This window comes from Mirounga angustirostris, unplaced genomic scaffold, assembly GCF_029215605.1.
Source record: "Mirounga angustirostris isolate CCGP_5_RB_7025 unplaced genomic scaffold, mMirAng1.0.hap1 SCAF_4, whole genome shotgun sequence".
Taxonomy (NCBI): domain Eukaryota; kingdom Metazoa; phylum Chordata; class Mammalia; order Carnivora; family Phocidae; genus Mirounga; species Mirounga angustirostris.
Window position 1 is genome coordinate 68620349 of NW_026991712.1, and position 22308 is coordinate 68642656.

Below are 22308 nucleotides of genomic sequence, written 5' to 3' on the forward strand. Positions count from 1 at the left end.
CCTCAAAATCACAACAACATGAAATATGTTGCCTTGGTTTGGCTTTCCTGGGACATTAAATTCAAAAGGATAGAAGCATAATATTGACAGAACTTTGTGAATAAGATGGCTTAGTGAGATGACAGAACTTTGTGAATAAGATGGCTTAGAGAGTGAGAGTGAGACAGAGATAACCCACTGTTATTGGTGTATGAAAGCAACAGAAAGGTTAAAACCAAGTTATGCTAAGGCTCAGGACATATCACATTTATGTATTCATGTTTATAAATGTTCTTTAAGATTTACTACAGTCTTCTAGTTCCATCCACGTAGTTGCAAATGGCAAGATTTCATTTTTTGATGGCTGCATAATATTCCTGTGTGTGTGTGTGTGTGTGTGTGTGTATACACCACATCTCTACTAGAGGGTATTATGCTAAGTGAAACAAGTCAATCAGAGAAAGACAATTATCATATGATCTCACTGATACGTGGAATTTGAGAAACAAGGCAGAGAATCATAGGGAAGAGAGGAAAAAATGAAACAAGACAAAACCAGAGAGGGAGACAAACCGTAAGAGACTCTTAATCTCAGGAAACAAACTGAGGATTGCTGGAGTGGAGGGGGGTGGGAGGGGTGGGGGGGCTGGGTGATGGACATTGGGGAGGGTATGTGTTGTGGTGAGCACTGTGTATTGTGTAAGACTGATGAATCACAGACCTGGACCCCTGAAACAAATAATACATTATATGTTAATAAAAAAAGAAGAAGAAGAAGAAAGTGGATTAGTGGTTGCAAGGTGTTGGGGAAGGAGGAATAGAGAGTGACTGCTAATGGGTATAGGGTTTCTTTTGGGGGGATAAAAACATTTTGAAACTATATATAGATGACGATAGCTCAGCCTTGTGAATATACTAAAAACCACTGAGTTATATATACCAAATCATATCTTTGATATGTGAATTACATCTTAACAAAGCTGTTATTAAAGAGAAAAAAAAACAAAAATAAAATAAAATAAAATAAAATAGAAAAGTTGTACTGTCTTAAATACAAAGTATAAAACAAAACAAATAAAAAAGATTTACTACGGTCTTGAACAGAAACACATTCACAACTCAGGGTTCAGATAAGACTGGACTGGTGAACCCATCTTTACCGGGTTTAAATCTCAAAGGAAAAAATTCCATAGTGTTTTGTGCAGGGGGCCATTGGACTTTGCAACATTCCTGCAGCTTTTCTTCTGGATCTGTTCCACTCCCAGTCACAGGAAATTAGTTTCTTAAACTGCATTCATGCCCATAGTTCAAACAGAATGTTTTGCAATTTTAATGATTATTTCATACAATAGATGGTGTTCATTATTCCATTCTTGGTAATATTCCTTAAGTAACAATACTGAACATGGAGCTAGAATTACTAATCAAAACATTCTTTTCTTCCTTTCATAAAAGCCAAGTTGTTACAGTAATCAACACTGTCACAGTACTTGAGGAACATTTTTTTGGCATATCTGAAACCTATTAAATGGCATATGTCATTTTTTTTATGGTGCAGACTACTAATTCACCCAGAAACAAATATTTTCTAACTTATCTTCCCTCTGGAACATGAATTAGTTCTGTTTAAAATCAATATATGATGTATAGTCGTAACTATAAATAACAATATTCAAAAAGAAATGAGATAGTAAGGAAATGTATTAAAATAGAAAATGTAAGTAGTAGTTATCCATAAATAATGGAACTATAAGCAATCTTTTTCTTCCTGAATTTTCTTTTTCCAATTTTTTAATGAGTTCACTTTCATTGAATATTTTTGAAAAACATATAAAGCAAATTTGCAAATGCTCAAGCTCACACTACTGAGATAAATGCCAATCAGATCAATGAGATATCACTTCATACTCAAAAGATAAGCAAAAACTCATGGTCAGAAAGCCCTGAGATAGCAGAGCATTATGCACTCTGGTATCCTGCAGGGAGGAATGCAGATTGCAACATCAGGACTTGGTAAAGCTGAAGATTTGTGCTTAGGCTATGCTTTATCCATTTCACTCCTATATGCTTTGAGAAACTCTTGTAGCATGTGGATAGGCGATACATACACAGATGTATATGTATATACATATACAGGCTCATTGTGTGTGTGTATATACACACACACATATATATACACACAGACTCTCTCTCTCTATATATATATGTATATAAATATAAATGTATATGTATATATGTTCATTCTACCAGAGTTTGTAATAATAAAAACTGGAAACAACATAAATGCCCACTCTTCTGTATAATACACTGTAAAGAAATTAAAATAAGTGAACTAGAGCTGCATGTGTCAATATGGATAAATCTCAAAAACATTAGGTTCAGCAGATAAAGCAATAATAGTGTGATACTGCACATATTTAAATTTTATGTACTAATATTTAAATAAAGTTTAAATATGCAAAACAATACCATACTGTTTATAGGCCCATAAATATAAAGTATAAAAAGATTATGGGGAAAAATAAACACTAAATGTTGCAATACGGAGGACAGGAGAGAATGGGATTGGCAAGAGATACACAGGTGTTCGGGGTTTTTTTTTCTCTATATTTTTCTGCATGCTTGAAATATATCAAAATAATAATGCCCTATAAAAGACCAAATCTTTTTAATTTAAACAACTCTATTATAAAAAGAAGCAAAGTGGTTTGAAAACCAAGGTATCTAGATTCCAATTTTTAGATGCTGTCTCTTTCGATTCTTCATCCTCTGATATCTTTAAAGAGTTATAAATCAGTCCCTGTTGGAGCTGATCTTTTAAAACCACCTTTAAGCTCTACTGATTCGTCTTGAGGAACAGCTTGGATAACGCCTCTGCAAATAAAGATGTTTAACACATGTATATTTTAACTGATCAAAGCAAGAAAAGCTTAAGTGAACTATGGAATTGAAATATCCTATAGGTAACAAAATCGATTAGAATGGGAAGAATAGAAGAGAAAAATAACCTGTAATGATGTTGAAATTTCATGGAGGAGAGAAACGACTGTATGAAAATGTTGAGGTCTATCATGTAATCTGCTACCCTGAAAAATAAATAAAATCTAAACTCCGGATTCAATTCAAAGTCTAAAATTACAAGGAGCTAGATGTAGGCCAACAATTTTAGTAGAAAAGAGCACTGTGCTAAATTCTTCATGATCACATTCTATAGTTTCATGAACTTTCCAAGTTAGAGAAGTTGAATGATTTGGGGGGAAAAAACTTTAAAAAGTTTTACAATCACCTTTAAGGCATTGCTATAAGTCTCAATTTGCTAATTGACTTTTGGTATGTTAATAGGTTTGAATCTATTAATATACACGTTAAGTAATGCCTAATTTGTTTTAGTGTTTTCATTTAATGGAACTACAACAGAGCACGTATAGAAAACTATTCATTCACTCATTAACATGCCTAATAAACATTCACTTTTCCTTATACTCCAATGGGTTTTAAGGAAAAGGCTACGTGAAAAATTTTAAAGTCACATAAACCTCTAGACAGAGAAGGAAAATCAAATGAGAAATATCTTCTGGGTAACCATTCCCCATTATTATGTTACACTGCATCATTCTACATAGGTTTTTTTTACTATTTCTAATCTGTATTGAAAAATAGAAAGACATTAAGAACTGATTAAACGCCTTTCTCATTTCAGACTAGCAATTCATTTCTTCTGCTGGAAAAAGAAACTATCTCTTTCAAATAGAACTAGTTATTGAGATAGTAGATTCACCAACAGAATTTATGATAAATGTTGGCTTGCTCAGGAGTTAGCTTGTGGGACAGACAAAATTATTTTCCTCTAATCCCTGGCATTTTGGTGTGATCATTCCAGGTAGAAATGATATCTCTTTCCTCTGATAATTTAAGACACTTGAAACATACAGCTTCGTATTGTAATTTTTTGAATAATATATTTTATCTATGCCAAAAATAATCATTAACATTTGGGTAGTGTTTTAGAATATACTGTCACATGGCTGATGCCATGTTCATTCAATGGGGCTGTACTACGGCTTCACCCAGCTCTTCAAGAAGAACAGCTACAAGGACAACGTCAAAGTCCAGAAAGACTGAAAGTGCCCGGCTCCAGACAGTTAGGTAGGCACCCACTGTTCCCAGTGGAAGGACTCAGGCAAGATGAAATCTGAACTGTGGATGACAAAGCTAGAAGATATTCCAGAAAAGGATCTCCAATGATAAGACCCTGGCCATCATCATGCTGATTCATTGCCAAGAGAATCAAAAGTCCCGGAAGATGCCCTAAGTGTGCACAGAGGGAGGCACAAGAGAAGAATGGGAACAGTACCACTAAGCATGAGCTACAGGGCACTTCTGTCTGTAGAACAGAGCTCAGTTATTACTGTTTCTTTCAGAGATTTACTGCCCTCTCTACATATTTTCACTCACACTCTTTCTTTCCTGTTCTCCCACACTATTCCTTCATCTCATTCGACCTTATGATGTCCTCAGTTTTTGGGGTTTTTTTTATACTGTATGATTTCTGTTCTGCAGTTTCTCCTGCTTTATGGGTTGCTGTACCCAATGGGCAACTACCCCTGCCTGTGACACACAGAGACAGCAGCTGCTGTTTCCTCACCAAGTGTTAACTGGGCTCATTCTTCCTGGTGCTATCGTCCGTTCTCCCTTGCTTCTGGCATAGATAAAATATATTATTCAAATTGAATTGACATAGAACACTGGAAATTACCTGGCATGAGCTGATAGATCCATGTCCAATTCTCTAAAAGCCAGAAACTATTGTGATCATTTGAGTTCTGATGAACAGTCTGAGCTTGTCCCTCTGATTCCTGCCCCTCGCTTCTATTCTGTTTTCCAAATTCATCTCCTATTACTTGAGAGTAATTCTTTTTTTAAAAGATTTTATTTATTTATTTGAGAGAGAGAGATAATGAGTAGGAGGGGCAGAGGGAGAGGGTGAGGGAGAAGTAGACTCCCCCACTGAACAGGGAGCCTGGCTCGGGGCTCAATCCTAGGACCCTGGGACCATGACCTGAGCCAAAGGCAGACGCTTAACCGACAGAGCCACCCAGGCGCCCCTATTTGAGAGTAATTCTAATATCACACCTACTTGCTTAGTTGTTGGTGCTCATTCATTCACTCACTCACTCACTCAATATTTATCGAAATTCTTCGCTATATCAGATGCTACCCTAGGTGCTAGGGAGAATCTCAACCATCAAGAACTCCAGGTAATCCTTGAACAACACAGGTTTGAGCCACATGGGTCCACTTACATGTGAATTTTTTACTGTACAATACCGTAAATGTATTTCTCTTATGATTTTCTTAATAACATTTTCTTTTCTCTAGCTTACTTTATTGTAAGAATACAGTACATAATACATATAACACAAAATATGTGTTAGCCATCTGATTCTGTTTTTGGTAAGGCTTCCTGTGAACAGTAGTCTATTAGTAGTTAAGTTTTGGGGGAATCAAGAGTTATATGTGGATTTTAGACTGGGGGGTGGGGAGGGGTTGGTACCCCTAACCCTTGTGCTGCTCAAGGGTCAACTGTATAGAGTCTAGTTGGGGGAAACAGACCAGAATAAGTTACAGTGCCTTATGATGGTGACCAAAGCAGGCAGTACAGTTCATCTTGGAGGGTCTAGAAATGCCTCTTAGAGGAAGAGACATGGAAGCTGAGACCTAAAGAAAGAATGGGATTTCACAAGGGGAAAGGGGAGGAAGTGAGCACTATGGGAAGAAGAAACCACGCATACCAAGTCTAGACGCAGAAACAGGCACAAGATTGTTCATTATTATAACTGCTGTGAATGGCAGAGGAAATTTTATTTTTAAACACGTAACTCTTCACTGCTCACTTCACTTTACATCAATTAAAAATAAATAAGTACATACTTATATTAAGCATATGAATCATTAGGCACATACTTGTATTAAGAATATGAGTAATTAAGTACAATATTTAACAAAATCATGGACCTGCAAGGATTTTCCCTAATTCACTTGTCTCAACTCCTTAAAAAATTTGAGTTATTAACAGTTATTCTCTGTTTAAAGCTACAGTGAGAAAAAAAATGGGCCACTGGAGGCTAGATAAATAACTTTTTAACTTCACTCATTCATTTAGTCATTGCACAAATATTTAAGGAGTTCCTACTATTGCCAAGCACTTCTTTCATGATGTTTACTATGCTAGTGGAGGGAAGAAAAGACCAATAGTAAAAAAGTAAACAGCCAAATAAATCATGTAGTACTTCAGATATGAACACAAAAGGCAGAGAAGAGCAAATGGTCCACAAACTTAAGACCAAGTCACATAAAAAGAAATGCCATTGAAATCAAACTAAACACTAAAAATCCTTTCTAATAAATGGCATTAGTTATAATTTCTTTACAACTTACTAAATAACCACAAGTCACAGATTTCACTTTCTAGAATTGCATTTAGTTTATTAGGGATAACAAACAATTACATTACACTACTGAGAAGAGAATTCTTATAAGGGTTATGTGCTCTGGCTACAGAGACCTGCTCCAGCCCTTTTTCTGCAATTTTCTAACCGATGAATTTCAACAGGTTATCTAACCTTCTAAGAACCTCATTCTTTTTTTTATGATATGAAAGTATAAATTATAATAAAGTTAATATAAACTTCTTGGGTTGTTTCGAGGCTTCATACGAGTTAATTCCCATTAAATGAGTTAATTAATGTTAAGCTCTTAGAACAGTGCCTAGCCCATTCTAAACACGTTAGCTACCTGCATTATAATCCATTAAGAGAAAATTAAAGACTCTTGCTGTTCAGAACCACCATCAGGTTTATGAACTACATATTTCTGCCTTCCTGTGCCCTCAATAGCTATCGTGAAAGAGCTATTCACTGTTCCAAATGATAAAAAGCTCATTTTCTTTCAAGCAACCCCACCCGACAATGTCCTGATTGATATGTTCTTTAATCTTAAATAATCAGGGGCTTAAGCACAAGCTGCTTGGGAAGCTCCATCAGTAAGTGGTCCATCCGCGTGGAGATCCCCTATGTAGACATGCAGACATTCCCACGATGAACCACAGCTACTCAGTGTGATAGTTACCCTGCCACTCCATAATCCAGACAGACACCTCTGCCTCTCCCTGGAAGCCCTCCCCTGGGGTCACTGCAGGGTGTGGAATCTGGAAAGAGCTCCAGGACAGGCACAGTGAGGCTGCATTATGCTCAGGTGAGTTTTCTGATGTGGCAGGCGGAGTAGCGACATGGGTCACAGAGAGATGTCGCAGCTGATGCTCCTGGGCATTAAAGAGCTTGACACCAGGACTGTTCCTCCTTTGCCGTTTATATTGCAATAGCTCTGGACTCAAGCTCAGTCTTCTCAAACAAACTCCATTTACCATTCACACAGGAGACAGAACGGAGGCATACTTGGGCTCTGCATGGCTTCCCGCAAGACAAAAGGGCATCTTTAGAGAAGAGAATGAAGTATGTGTGCACCTACCAAAAATCACAACGTGTTACCCATATCAGGAGTATTAGTGAGAGTTTATAAGTGGGGAAGATGCTGGCTGCCACTGTTCTGGTTTCTGAGAGAAGCCTTGTTCTGGCTCTTGTCTCATCTTTGTTATTCCCTTCAGTTCTGAAGTTGTGGAACAGCCAGTTGGTACATGACAGCAACTGGTCCTCTCAGCTGGTGGAGCATGGGGAATTTGGTCTCTGTCCTCCTCCCTTGGGCCAAAGAGAGGCAGAAATCCTGGATCAGTGTCTCTGCTCTGCAGACTCAAATCTCCCCTCTGATGCAGTGGTCTGTGGTCTAGCTTGGAGATCATGAAATGTTAGTACATCCACTTAACCTACCAACAGACTTAAGCTATAAGCTCCACCTTATCAGTTAAAAACAAAAAGTGATATTTTTATCTCCATCTGCTTGTGCTTATGTCTCATTTCCAAACAAGACCAACAGAAAGGATGATATTTATTGATCACTTCAGATTCCAACACTTAGTTCTTTAAGAAAATTAATTTTTAAATGTAAGACTATTATCTAACGTACATGGGAATTAGTAAAAAGCTTTAAAAGCATGGCTAAGAAAGTGGAATCTTTCTTTTTTTTTAAGATTTTTTATTTATTTGTTTGAGAGAAAGCAAGAGAGTAAGGGTATGAGTGGGAGGGGGAGGGGCAGAGAGGGAGAAGCAGACTCCTCGCTGAGCCACGTGCCCGGCACAGGGCTCAATCCCAGGACCCCAGGATCATGACCTGAGCCGAAGGCAGACGCTTAACCAACTGAGCCACCCAGGTGCCCCGAAAGTGGAATCTTTCTTAGTGCAAGACGTATTTGTACTATAGTTTTTGCTTGTTTTCTTACCTACATAAATTTGTAAGCCTGATGTAAATAAGAAAATAACATGTAAGTTACTATTTTATGTTTATTAACAATATGAGACGATAAATGGAATGAACTATTTACTCAACCAATAGACCTTATAACTTAAAGCATGACTCTTCAGCAACCCAACTGCTGAAGACATCTTTTCCTTAATTCCCGTGAAGGACAATTTGTATGCGCAGATCTTGAGGTGCATCTGCATGGAGAGGTGCTGGCTTCCTCTCTCACAAATCACATATTCCACGACTCATATCTGAGAGGAAATGTTTAATTTTTTGAACTAATGCATAAAAAATGCAAATGTGAGCTCATTTATATCTACACTTAACATATAATGGAATAAAACTTCTTCTTTTGGCTTATGTAGCATTTTGTACCTTATCAACCACCATTAAAATGCATTAAATGGCTCTAATAATGAGGCGCACTTGACCTGCCCAGTACTTCAGCATTCCTAATCACGTCTAATTTCTGTCTGAAAATGAAGAACAGCGTAATTATCAAACGACTAACTTCAGGTCCTTTGAGTATTAAAAAAGAAAAAAGTCAAAGAGCATTAATTAGCTTCAAATCTCAATCTTAAAAACTTATGTACTTCTTGGTGAAACCATCAGTTACACAATCCCAGCCTTTTCTCCATATGTGTACCTGAGATATTAACAACACTTAGGCTTGAGAAGTTGATACTCTGTATGCTTGTTTTCTGTCCATTATTTTTTTTTTAAGATTTTATTTATGTATTTGACACAGAGAGAGAGAGGAATCACAAGTAGGCGGAGTGGCAAGGAGAGGGAGAGAGAGAAGCAGGCTCCCGGCTGAGCAGGGAGCCCAATGTGGGGTTCGATCCCACCTGGGATCACGACCTGAGCCGAAGGCAGACGCTTAAGCAACTGAGTCACCCAAGTGCCCCTGTCCATTATTTCCATAGTGTGAATCAGTAATGTATTCCAATAGGTTTGCTCTTAAAATATCAACACAAATAAGACACCTAGTGTTCAATGAGTCCTTTGAAATAAAGATGCTACCTACAAAGAACAAATAGCCTGATGACATCTATTTCAAAGAAAAAGACCAGGTGATATATTATCATCTAAGAACAATTATAAAATATGGTAGAACTAAAATAATACAACTTATTTGACTTTAATAAAGTAGAATATACCTCAATTTCCGAGGAAATCAAACCCTCTTTTTCTTGTAAACTCTGCTGACAGTGACTAGAGTTTGGGGGTCAAGGGAAACAGGACAGGTGAGTTGAGAAGGGAGGATGGAGAGCGCAGTGCAGGCCCTGGACCAGTTTAGTAGGAGTGTGGGCTTTATTTATAGGCTTGCATTGTCCTATGCGCCTTTCTTAGAGCAATAACAGATGTTCTGCCAAACAAAAGAATTCGATTATTCAATAATTTGGGATTATTCAATACTATTTGGGAAAAGAAAGAAATCTCTTTATTCCAGGACTTTGAAGAGCCTTTAATATGTAAATGAGCATTTGTCAACAATAAGTTTTGAATATACTCTACAGAATTTCTAATTTTCTTTTTCACTATAAAGTGTTTATTTTTTTTAAGATTTTATTTATTTATTTGAGAGAGAGCACAAGCAGGGAGGAACGGCAGGCAGAGGGAGAAGCATGGTCCCCGCAGAGCAGGGAGCCTGATGCGGGGCTCGATCCCAGGACCCTGGGATCATGACCTGAGCCGAAGGCAAACGCTTAACCGACTGAGCCACCCAGGTGCCCCTAAAATGTTTTTTTTGAGAGAACATTTCTTTATAGAACTTGGTATCAAAAAATGCACTTTAGGTATGTTTCGGCAAATGGGAGACATTTAGAGATTTTAATCTTAAGACTGACATGGTTTGATTTGCATTTAAGACAGGTGACTCTGACCACTGGGAGAAAAAGAATGCCAGGTGATCATGGAACCTGTCTAAACAAAATGAACAAGGTCAGAACAAGGCCAGTAGTAGTTATGAAAAAAGAAGTAGAAAGACTAGCATATATCCAAGAGAAAAATTTTAGCAGGAGTTGGTGATTAGTTTGATAAGGGAGTAGATCCAAAGTGACTCCCAAATTTGAAGTTAAGTGGCTAGGTGAACATGGATGGCCATAATCAAGACAAGAATCACAGAGAATGACATCATAAGCCAATACACAAACACATCGAAATTATGGTTTGTAAAGTTCTTTCACGTTATTTTACCAACACTCCTAACAATGCTAAGACATAAGCAGTATACACAGTTTTTCTTATTTTAATGGTAAGAAAAATAGGATCAGAATTGTAAATTACTCGGGTGCCTGGGTGGCTCAGTTGGTTAAGCTTCTGCCTTTGGCTCAGGTCATGGTCCCGGAGTCCTGGGATCGAGTCCCACATCGGGCTCCCGGCTCAGCGGGGAGCCTGCTTCTCCCTCTGACCCTCTCCCCTCTCGTGCTGTTTCTCTCTCTCTCTCAAATAAATAAATAAATAAAATCTTTAAAAAAAAAAAGAATTGTTAATTACTCAACTAAAATAAACTAATACCACATATATAATAAGGTGAGGATTTCCCTCCCATCCCTCAAATCAACTCTCAGTAAAGTGGAATTTTTCCTACATTCAAGTTCTTAGAAAATCTCTCATGGCTCAGGGCACTTCATTAACAAACTGTCTTTTGAAGAAACTGCATTAGTCTGAAATGTTCTCAACCAATTCTATCTGAGTTGTTTCTGGAGCTCAAGTGAATGAATTGATAGATGTGGGGGGAGGCAAGAAATATAACCTGGATGTAGGATTAATGCTCAGGGTTATGTCCTCATACCTGCCAATGTTGGAAGTTACTGTACTTAAAAGTTTCAAAATATTGCTTTGAAAAGGGGTAGATTACTTTCTTACATTCTAGAGATCATGACATACCTATAACACAGATGGAAAAAAAAATCTTACCTAATATATTTATGATTTAAGATAAATCTTATAGTGACAGCATCATAAAAAAAAAACAAAAACTAGTGAATTTTAAAGGACTTACATGAATGTGGAAATGACAGGACTAAAAAATTACCTTAGGTAATCCCAAACGGCTCTAAATGTTGAAGATGCATGCAAAGAATGTGAATGACGTTGTTTCAGGATATGTGAGAAAAAGCCTTTAACTAATATACCATGTAATTGCATATGTGATTTGAAGTATGTACAAGTAATTAAAATTTTAATTCAAGTATTATATATAAGCCGTAGACTTTCACCTACATCTCCAAGAGTTATACATTTAGACTGGCCAAAAATATTAGTGTTTCCATTGACTCAAGAGATACCTGATCAAATCCTATCAAAACTGAAATTGGGAGGGGCGCCTGGGTGGCTCAGTCGTTAAGCTTCTGCCTTCTTCGGCTCAGGTTATGATCCCAGGGTCCTGGGATGAAGCCCCACATCAGGCTCCCTGCTCCATGGGAAGCCTGCTTCTCCCTCTCCCACTCCCCCCGCTTGTGTTCCCTCTCTGGCTCTGTCTCTCTGTCAAATAAATAAATAAAATCTCAAAACAAAACAAAACAAACCTGAAACTGGGAAACCAATATTGACCTTAAAGTGCAGGAGGCAGTAAAGCAATGTGTAATCAGGAATTGACATACCCAGTACGGACTCTCTAAATCTTGTCACGAAGATTTCAAAGTTTGCTTCTGAAATTGGGAGCAGCAAGGCTTCCAGAAAATAAAAAGCTATATGTTCTAAAAATGCTGAAGTGACTTGGGTGTTTATGGGGAAATAGGGTGGTGTGAAAAAAGGCTTGAAGACAGCTGTGTGGCCTTCTGCAAGGGGCTCACCTCTGGAGACAATTCTTCATGGATCTCTCACATTTGTGCATATCTTGGCAGTGAGGCATCGACTGCTCTTTATTCTGGGCTGTGTTTTCAAAGATGTTTGGATAGCAAATAGCCTTGGAAGATAAAGACAGTGTCTCCTTCCAGAGAAAAGGGCAGGCATATTTACTCCCCAGGATGATAAAGATAAATCTTCTTGTGGAGGGAAGGGAAGACATGCTTTCTACCCTCTTGAAAAGATTCAGATACCTTAAGCTTAGGGCTCTTCTGTAATGCAACCCACTACGTGTGAACGTGTCAGATGGCCTTCTTTATGCTCCCCTGTGGGTCCTGGGGCTGAGGGATTGGGAACACAGATAAAGACAGATTGGCTACTGTCATTCCTGTGTGTCCTAAATTGTCTTTCACCTCTGACCCAGGAGTCTTGGGTCTTCCATTGGCATCCATGGAACTGTGACAAGCTAATTTGCTAATTTGCAAATACCCTGAAATCTCAGATCCTTTGCATTTCATGAAATTCTCTACATTCCCTCCTTTACTTGTCTCAAAAGAAACCAGCCTGGGCTAGATGATCTTTAGTTCTCTTTGCAGATAGATGAATTCATATAATTGATATTAGGAATATAAATATTCTTGGCAAAAAGGGTTCTTAGGTTTTGTGTTTTTATTGTTTAATAATTCTTAGAAGTGCTTTCCAAAAGAATTCCGTGTGTCTAACGCTTTCAGTTATACATGTTTCCTCTTTCCTAAAAAACAAAAACACAAACAAAAAAATACCCTGAGTGCTTTGCATTTACTTTTCAAAACAAAATCTGCTCTATTCAGTTAAAACCTCAGCTCTTAAACATCTCTGACTGAGCTGTAATCAATCTCCTCTCAAATCCCTCATACACACTCACTTCCTCAAGAAGCCATTCAATGATAGCTTTAACATTATAGTCTATTAACATCATACCTTTGAAATCTTAAATCATTGATCTATTTTATATTTAAATTTTGTCTTTGTGGCTATTTCAATTCCAGTGATATTAACCATGAGAAATTGTCACTCTTCACTTTTGGTAAGAAAAAGTATTCACTCATGCTTGATAAAATGTCTCTATAAAAGTAGGAAATTTATTCAGTCATTAAAATGTATTTACTGAATTCCTACTATGTGCCAGGAACTATAAAAGATATTATGATATAAAAATTAATAAAACAAAATTACTGCCTTCATAAAGTGTCCAATAAAATAGAGGAGTCTGTTATCTAGTGATATATCTTATAGCCTTAATTTCCTTAGAAAACAGACAATATACCATTCATACTTTAAAATTTTTTTTGAATAATCACTGAATGAATGAATACATGAATATTGAATGAATGAATACAAGTATGCTAACTGAGGGGAATCCAGGCTATGCATCAAATATATGCTTTGGTGGCCAGGGTATTTCTGAAACCATTTCAGATCACAGTATTAATGAAAAGCCATTTCTTGCAAGAAACTGGAATTTAAATTCTAATTGCATTAAAATCCCTGGGCTAATACTTCTTAGTAAGAATGCACATAGAAACTATTAAACTAACCCTGTCCCACGGTTGACTACTTTTTTTCCTTGTGTGAAGAAGGCCAAGGTTCACCTAAGGATCTATACCAAGACACAACTAACCCTGTCACATGTCTTATTTATAATGATGCCACAGGCCGACCTGGTCCTGGGCTGCAACCTAAGGCTTTGTAGTTTTCGATCTTAAAGTCACAAACTGTACTACATTCAGGGATTGGGCTGATGATCTGATTTAACTGTTGATCAATTAATAAGAAAGCAGGTAGACTCCTGTTCTGCCGACTGGTACAGACTCCCAAGCCATCCATCTATCTGCCCGGACCGAGAATGAGAAATCTGGGTCCCTGAAGCTAAAATAATTATGATGCCGTGAGCCCAGGTAAGGGGTTAATTCTTGAGATTTTTATCATTAACTCATTCACTCCACAATCATTGCCTGTACTATGGGAGCTGCTGGCTAGGAAGGAAAGAGGTGGTAGCACCCCAAGGTGTCTTGGTGGTCCTGTGGCGTCTACAGAGCAGGGGCGAGAACGTGTGCCCACCAGAAACTGGAATGGTGACATGCAATGTCCTCGTGGTGGCTGGGAGTTCAGATAATGTTCAGATTATGTGAGATAAAGTCACGTCAAGTGAGAAAAGCAACTGTTTTCTATCTGATTCTTCAAGATCTAGATCAAATGTCAGTTATCTTCAATGTTGGGAGGGGTAAGGCCATTTAAGAAGATGATGTTTAGTTTAATTCTTTTCCCTCAAAGAATCCTCCAGAGCATCTGCCTGGCTTGTCCATTTTTTAGCTTCCTTGTCTGCACATCTTTGTTATTTAATTCACTTACTCCATAACTTCTGGGGAGACAGAGAAGACATTGCCTCTCCCTACAAAGCATAAGTGAGTAAAATGATATATGTGTTATGAGAGAAATGTGTGTGGGATGCAGAAGGGAACTGCCATTTCTATCAGGCGTTGTTGGAAAGGCTTTAGAGATTTTGATCAGAGCACTGAGAGGAGTGGGTGCTCACTGCACAGGAAAGGAGATATGAAACACAGGCCAAAGCTCAGCAGCAAGGAGGCTCACCATAGAAGCATCTCAGCATCCAGCCCCACCCTTATCTGACTTCCCTAAACATCCCTGCTCTAAGAAGAAGTCTGAATTGTTCCAGTAGCATAATTCTCTCTTCTAATATGTCCTCTCTCCAATTCTTAGCTGACTCTTTGGTCTCAATCCATCTCCCTGGTCTTTGAGCAATCCACCAGCTTCATCCCTATTTTTCAACCATAACTTTTACTGACACAGCCCAGGAGGAAAATCTCTGTCTCCATCTTGGAACATGACTTCTGCAACCCTGTTTCTTCCATGGTTGTCCAGGATACCCACACAGTATCTCAAAATAAAATCATCATCACTTTTTGTTAAAGCTACTTCCTCGAAGAATCATAAATTCTGAAGAGTTGTAAGGAACTTTTCAGTACATTAGCCCATCAGAAACTAACATTTAATGGGCATTTGGTAAACCACATAATGGATTGTTCTGGGCAATTGCATATTTACGATATTACTTGGTTGATCTAACATCTATCTCTTCAATTTAGGAACTATATATTTTATAAATCAGATGCCTGAGGAGGGAGAAATTATAACTTGTTCAAAGTCATACAGCTAGTAAGTAACTGGGCCAGGACTGTACCTCCGGTCTCTGTAGCTGTAAGATATTTCTCAAAAAAAAAAAAAAAAAATCTTTATCTCTGTATCTAAATCTGTCTCTATCTCTATATATCCTGCCTCTGCTTGATCACTGTCAGTGATGAAGAGCTCATTATTCCCTAAGGCAACATATTTTGATATTTTTATGATGATTAAAATATACATGACATATTCCATATTCAGCGCTAAAAAGAAATGAGCTACCAAGCCATGAAAAGACATGAAGGAACCTTAAGTGCATATTACTAAGTGAAAAAATGCAATATGATAAGTCTACATGCTATATGATTCCAACTCTATGACTGTCTGCAAAAGGCAAAACTATGAGACAACAAAAAGATCAGTGGTTCCTGTGGTAGGGAGGAAGAGATGAATAGGCAGAGCACAGTGAACTTTTAGGGTATAAATACTCTATATGACATTATAATAATGAATGTATGTCATTGTACATTTGTCCAAACCCATAGAATGTACTACATCAGGAGTGAACCCTAAGGTAAACTACTGACCTCGGGTGATGATGATGTGTCAATGTAGATTTATCCTTAGTAAAAAAAAATGCACCATGATAATACGATAATGTGTGAGGGTAGGGGGTATATTGAAAATCTTTATTCTTCCTTCTCAATTTTGTTGTAAATCTAAAAACTGCTCCAAACACTAAAAAAAAAAAAAAAATATTTTTAAAAATCAAATACATAAAATGTACCACTTGAACCATTTTTAAGCATACAGTTCAATGGCATTAAGTATTTCACACTGCTGGGCAAATATCATCACTGTCTATCTCCAGAACTTTTTCATCTTCCCAAACTGAAACTCTGGATCCATTAAATAATAATTTCACATTCTCTTCTCTCCTCCCAGCCTGTGGTTACCCCCATTCTACTTTTATCTCTATGAATGTGACTACTCTAAGTACCTCATGTCAGTCAAGTCATACAGTATTTGTCCTTTTGTGTCTGGGTTGTTTCATCTAACACAGTGTTTTCAAGGTTCATCCTTGTAGCATGTGTCGGGACTTCATTTTTCAAAGGACTATTTCACAGTATTCCACTGTACAGATACGCCACATTTTGTTTATCCGTTCATCTGCCAGTGGACATTTGGGTTTTTCCTCCCTTTGGGCTATTGTGAAGAACGCTGCTATGAACATACGAACCTCAAGATCTCACTTTTCATTTCTTTTGGTGTACTCCCAGAAGTGCAACTGCTCTATGCCAATTCCAAGTTTATGTTTTTTTTGAGGAGCTGTCATATTGTTTTCCAAAGCAGCTGTCCCATTTTACATCCCCACGAGAGTTCCAAACTCCAGAGAGAGTTCCAACATGTTTTGGACCACATTGAATGAAATGTAAATATTAATTTGTCAAGAGAAGTGCAGCCCTTGCCAGAACACAACTTCAACTCTCAAAGTTGCAAGGAGGTTGAGAGCAAGTGTGTCTTTAGACCCTGGGAGAAATGGGAGGTAGGCGTGGAACAGGGATTCACCTGGAGAGGGTCCTGATACACCTAGGTTCACTCTTTGATTCAGAGACAGGTTGAACAGTTAGTTATCTTCTAGATGGAAAAGATGTGGCCTTAGAGACCACATTCTTTTCAGGCTCCCATGAATTGCAAGGACTTCAACAGCCTGGTAACTAGGCCTGACCTGCTTCCTCTTCCGAGATAGACCTCAACTAGTTTTTTTGTGTGTGTTTGATCCTGGTGGGACCCAGGGCTATGCCAATCACATATTTAGCTTTAGTGTTCGTGCAGACACCAAATTTCAACCTCTGCTTCCCAATCACACCTTTCTTAAAGTTTTCTCTTTTCCTCAACTGTACCTAGATTTTATATTTAGAACCACCTCGGGCGCCTGGGTGGCTCAGATGGTTAAGCGTCTGCCTTCGGCTCAGGTCATGATCTCAGGGTCCTGGGATCGAGTCCCGCATCGGGCTCCCTGCTCCTTGGGAGCCTGCTTCTCCCTCTGCCTCTCTCTCTCTGTCTCTCATGAATAAATAAATAAAATCTTTAAAAAAAAAAAAAAAAAAGAACCACCTTTATCCACTAAATGTATCCAGACATCTACCAGTTGAATGAATTGCAGTCTGTCTTCTCTACCACCCATGTGCAATTCTAATCTTTATCTGTCTGGTTAGGTTTTTACCCAAACCTAGGCTTTAACTTTGCTGAATCCATCTCCCACTCTAATTTCAGCTATCTCAACTCCCTGCCTCTCTAAAGGAGAGAAGCTTGCCCCAACAGTCCATACTGGGATAAAGTATTTTTAAAAGTCCCATTGCAGGACGCTTGAGTGGCTTAGTTGGTTAAGTGTTGACTTTTGGTTTTGGCTCAGGTCATGATCTCGGGGTCCTGGGATTGAGCCCCATGTCAGGCTCTACGCTCAGTGAGGAGTCTGCTTGGGGATTCTCTCTCCCTCTGCCCCTCCTCCGGCTCTCTCTCTCTCTCTCTCAAGTAAATAAATGAATCTTTTTAAAAATCCCATTGCTAGGGGCACCCGGGTGGCTCAGTCGTTAAGCGTCTGGCTTCAGCTCTGGTCATGATCCCAGGGTCCTGGGATCGAGCCCCGCATCAGGCTCCCTGCTCAGCGGGGAGTCTGCTCCTCCCTCTCCCACTCCCCCTGCTTGTGTTCCCTCTCTTGCTGTGTCTCTCTCTGTCAAATAAATAAATAAAATCTTTAAAAAAAATCCCATTGCTATACTTCCACATGAAGACACATGGTCCTACAGGTTATCTGGGGAGACTGACTACCTTGTGCACTACCACCTTGTACACATAGCTTGAGTTCCACAATTAAGTATGACAGAAGAAATACAATAATGTATTTTGAGAAATAAAAATGAGATACAATGAGAAATAGTTTAAGGCTCAGGAAATACTTAGACTCACTCTTTGTCCATATGCAGTTACTTATCAAATGATTACTACTAGAATTAGGTACTCTAGGTCAGTGTGTTTGAATAATAACCTGTTCAAGGATTATGCAGCCAGTTAAGTAGAAGAGAACATCACTTCAGCTAAACTAAAACTGAAAATTTGAAAATAGAGATTTTATCTGAACCCTGGTATAAAAGGGACACTTCTTGTCCCTTTGAATGGGACAGATAGTCTTTGGCTCATATTCTTTAGTCAGTTCTACTTCTTGGGTGAGCAATGAGTAGATCAAATTATTTTTCTTGTACTGGAATATAATCATCATGCTTAATCATTTCCAGACTAATATCCTCCAACTGTTTCAACAGTTTCTCATATGACATGGTTTTCAGTCTCCTCAGATGAGGAAAATGGCATTTATTAGGGTCTGTCTTAAAGCTCACAGCTCAAAAGCAAGCTGGATGCTCCAGATGAGGACACTGCTCAGTGAAGTTTTGTTAATCTCAGCATTGCATGGCTGTAGAGCAAGCTAAGATTGTGTTGGCTATTTTTAGGAGCCAGAGACACAAGTGGCTCCCATAAAAACTGTAAGCAACGATGAGAAACTGAAACCACTGACCATTTGTACATTAATGTTGTTAAATATATATTGCCCCCTCCAGTGACAGATAGATAGATAGATGATAGAAATCATCTCGTCTGTTTCTATCAGGTAATCCAACAGAAACATTTTCAATTTTGGTAATGTCACTAAATTTATCTATAATGCCTAAAAGACCGTGTCATCTACAAACCTGATAAGCAGGCTTTCTGGGATTAGTAACCCTAGAAAAAGAGAGAACATCATTTAAGTCGGATGACTTGTTTTTAGTGAACCCATGAGGTGTCCTAGTGATAACTACATTCTTTTCAAAATACTCACCTTATGCTCTCTGTTTATTAGCCTTCACTGGAGATTAATAGTATAATAATCTATAGTTGCTTGAGTTTATCTTCTCCTCAATTTTAGAAATAAGGATCAAGATTGCTTATCTCTGACAACCTAGTATGTTCCTAGGCAAAATGACTGTGAAATATATATATATATATATATATATATTTATATATATATATATATACACACACACACACACACACACCGACAGTGAATCTAAGATCATATCTTCAAACTCTTTTTAAGATCCAACAATTCTTCTATTTGAAATTTGACTGATTTAAAGAACTAAGTACTTTCCCACTGTCTGATCTTTTATGTGAATGATGAAGAGTCTCTTCCTTCCTAAAGTTCATTCTCTTATTCAGACAAAATGGAAGCAATGAAGAATAGGTAGTTCTTGCTTTCTCATTGTAATTTTGTATCTTATGCTTATCTATCCTGGAAATGAGCCTATCACATCTTTTTTGTTATCCTTGCTCCAATTATCTTTGCAAAAATATTTCTTAAAATTTTTAACATTTTTCAAAACAACAATCCATTTAAGGTCTTAGACTTTCTGGCATTATTTTTAAATGTTTATTCTTCTTTTTTTTGTAATCCTTACTCAGTTATGCACCTTTTCTGTGCTCTTTTTATGTGCATCTCCTTTCAAAAGGTTGATTTATTATGTATCTACTTATATTCCCACAGAAATGTTTACTTTGCACCTGCATTAGGATCATCTGTAATTGTATGGTCAGGATTTGCTTTTTGAAAGTCTCTTATCCATTCTTAGATAATCTCTCTTTTCAGAATCTTTGAACATGGAAATGAATCTTTCTTTCTTCTAAACTTTTCTGATATCTTCTTTAGAAAAGGCAAGATTCATATCTGGAGGTACCCAACATTTTCTTTTCTTTCCACTGTGACTTCTAAGTTAATAGAATCATGGGCTCCTGGGGTTCCCACAGATCTAAAGCACCAATATATTTTCCTCTTTGGATAAAATTAATTAAACAGAAGCTCCTATATTCCTTCATAGAAATGTCATTTTAAGGTATATAGGACATAGACAATCCAAGTACTCTGCTTTTAGTGAACTGAACTTACAGTAGATGTCTTCACATTAAAGCCTTCAATTACTATTCTATCCTCCAGAACCAATTTACAGTTTGTAATGGAAAACATCACTTGTAACTGTATCTATCCAAAGCAGGTGTTTGAACTGGTTCTTCAAGAATGTATGCCATTGTCACTTCTCTAAATGTCCCCAGTTCCCCTGTTGTATACTATCATTCATTACTAGAATTTTTAGTTTGACCATAATAAATGAAAGATAAACTGGGATGTTCTAGCATTCATTTGCTTGTAGAATAAAACTGCTGAGAAGTTACTGTGCCCATTTCAAATCACAATCTGAATTGTGTGATAGTCACTGAATTATTGTACCCTGTGGTTTCTCTGAATCATGGAGAGCCCAGCTCAAGTCATATGGTCTGCAGTGGCCTTGATTCCTGAGTGAACTGCTAATGTAGCATAACATGACGCAGATCCAACTTTCTGGTGGCATGTGGAGCCCAGCCCCATAACATCAAAGCAGAAACCTCTGGCAGACCCACCAATAGCCAAATCTTACCAATTCCTTACCTTCTGAAGCAAAATTGGAGAACTAATCATCCCCTTCACACAAGACTCATTCACTTATTCTGTATGTGGATGATTTTTTAAAGCCTTTGAAATGTACATGTGATTATTTCCAAGATCATTTTAATGCAAGAAAATAAAACTCATTAATAGGTAAATAAGTTTTAAAAATTATTGAAATTTCATATTTTATAGCCTACACGGTACATGACACAATTCCAAATTTCGTAGTTTTAACAGTGGCTCACTGCCTATTTAGCATGCTGGAAACTGACTCCACTCAACACATATAGGCAACTGAGTTGCAGGATAAAAATATAGCAATTAGAAACTATAAAGTACCTATTAGATCATGCAGTTCACCCTTTCCCATTGCCAATTCATAAAGAAAAGCAAAATACAGAGTAGAGAAAATACAATGCACCATTCTCTACTAAAAGCCTATGTATAAATATTAAACTCTCTAGCTGAAAAAAAAAATTCAAACAGAGGGCAATCTAATGTTCTCATTTTAAAATGCCATTTAATAATGGTTCTTCCCCCTAGTGTATAGAACTTTGAAATACCACAAACATGAATATTGTTGTGATGACAGTAATTCAAAATATAGATATCTAGAAACATGGTGCATATTTACGTGCTTATGTATATTACATACACATGATGAACATTAGTACATAATGTGCTTATATACAGTATATTTGCCATTTACATCAACGGTTCTAAATGGGAGTCAGAGATCGGACTATTTGATATTTACTGTTCCTCACCTCAAAGTCACCTCAAAAAGCGCTTTATTTATTTGGTTTTCAGAGCAGTCCATCAAGATCCCACTCAAGGATTATGATGCCCCAGAAGCCATTACAACACCCTCTACCCACCAGCTTGGCTGTCAAACGTATTTCTGAATCTCAACAATCAATCCATACTTCCGTGTCAAAATGAAAGGCCTTTTCAAGTTTCTTTTTTTTCTTATCCTAAACTTGTTGATATAGGCCCTAATATTAGTAGCATTAACTTCAAAAATAATAAGCAACACTTGAGTAGTCATTATACATTGACCATAATGACCACCGTTTCATCTATGACAAATCAAAACGTGGTCTCTACACCGCAGCAACTTTGCATTCATTTCAAAAGGCTAGTTCCTATAAGCAGCACACTAAGTACGGTTTTTAAACTTTTGCTAAACAAGGGAATGTTCAATGTGCCAACAGAATAATAACAGAAGTTTCATGAAAAGATTTTAAAAAGGAGAATCCATGGAAAATCACCAATCCACAAAGGTATACAGTAAGAGAGGGAAAAAGTAACAGTAAAACTATGGAACAGCCAGAAAGCAATTAAGAAAATGGCATTAGTAAGTCCTTACATATCTATAATTACTTTAAATGTAAATGGAATGAATTACCCAATCAAAAGTCACA

General features: G+C 37.6%; 1 protein-coding gene across 2 annotated transcripts in view; it reads right to left on the reverse strand.

Moving 5' to 3' along the window:
* NKAIN3 (sodium/potassium transporting ATPase interacting 3) overlaps positions 1-22308 on the reverse strand; it is a 631576-nt gene that overhangs the window by 503278 nt on the left and 105990 nt on the right. The gene's annotated exons all lie outside the window — the stretch shown is intronic.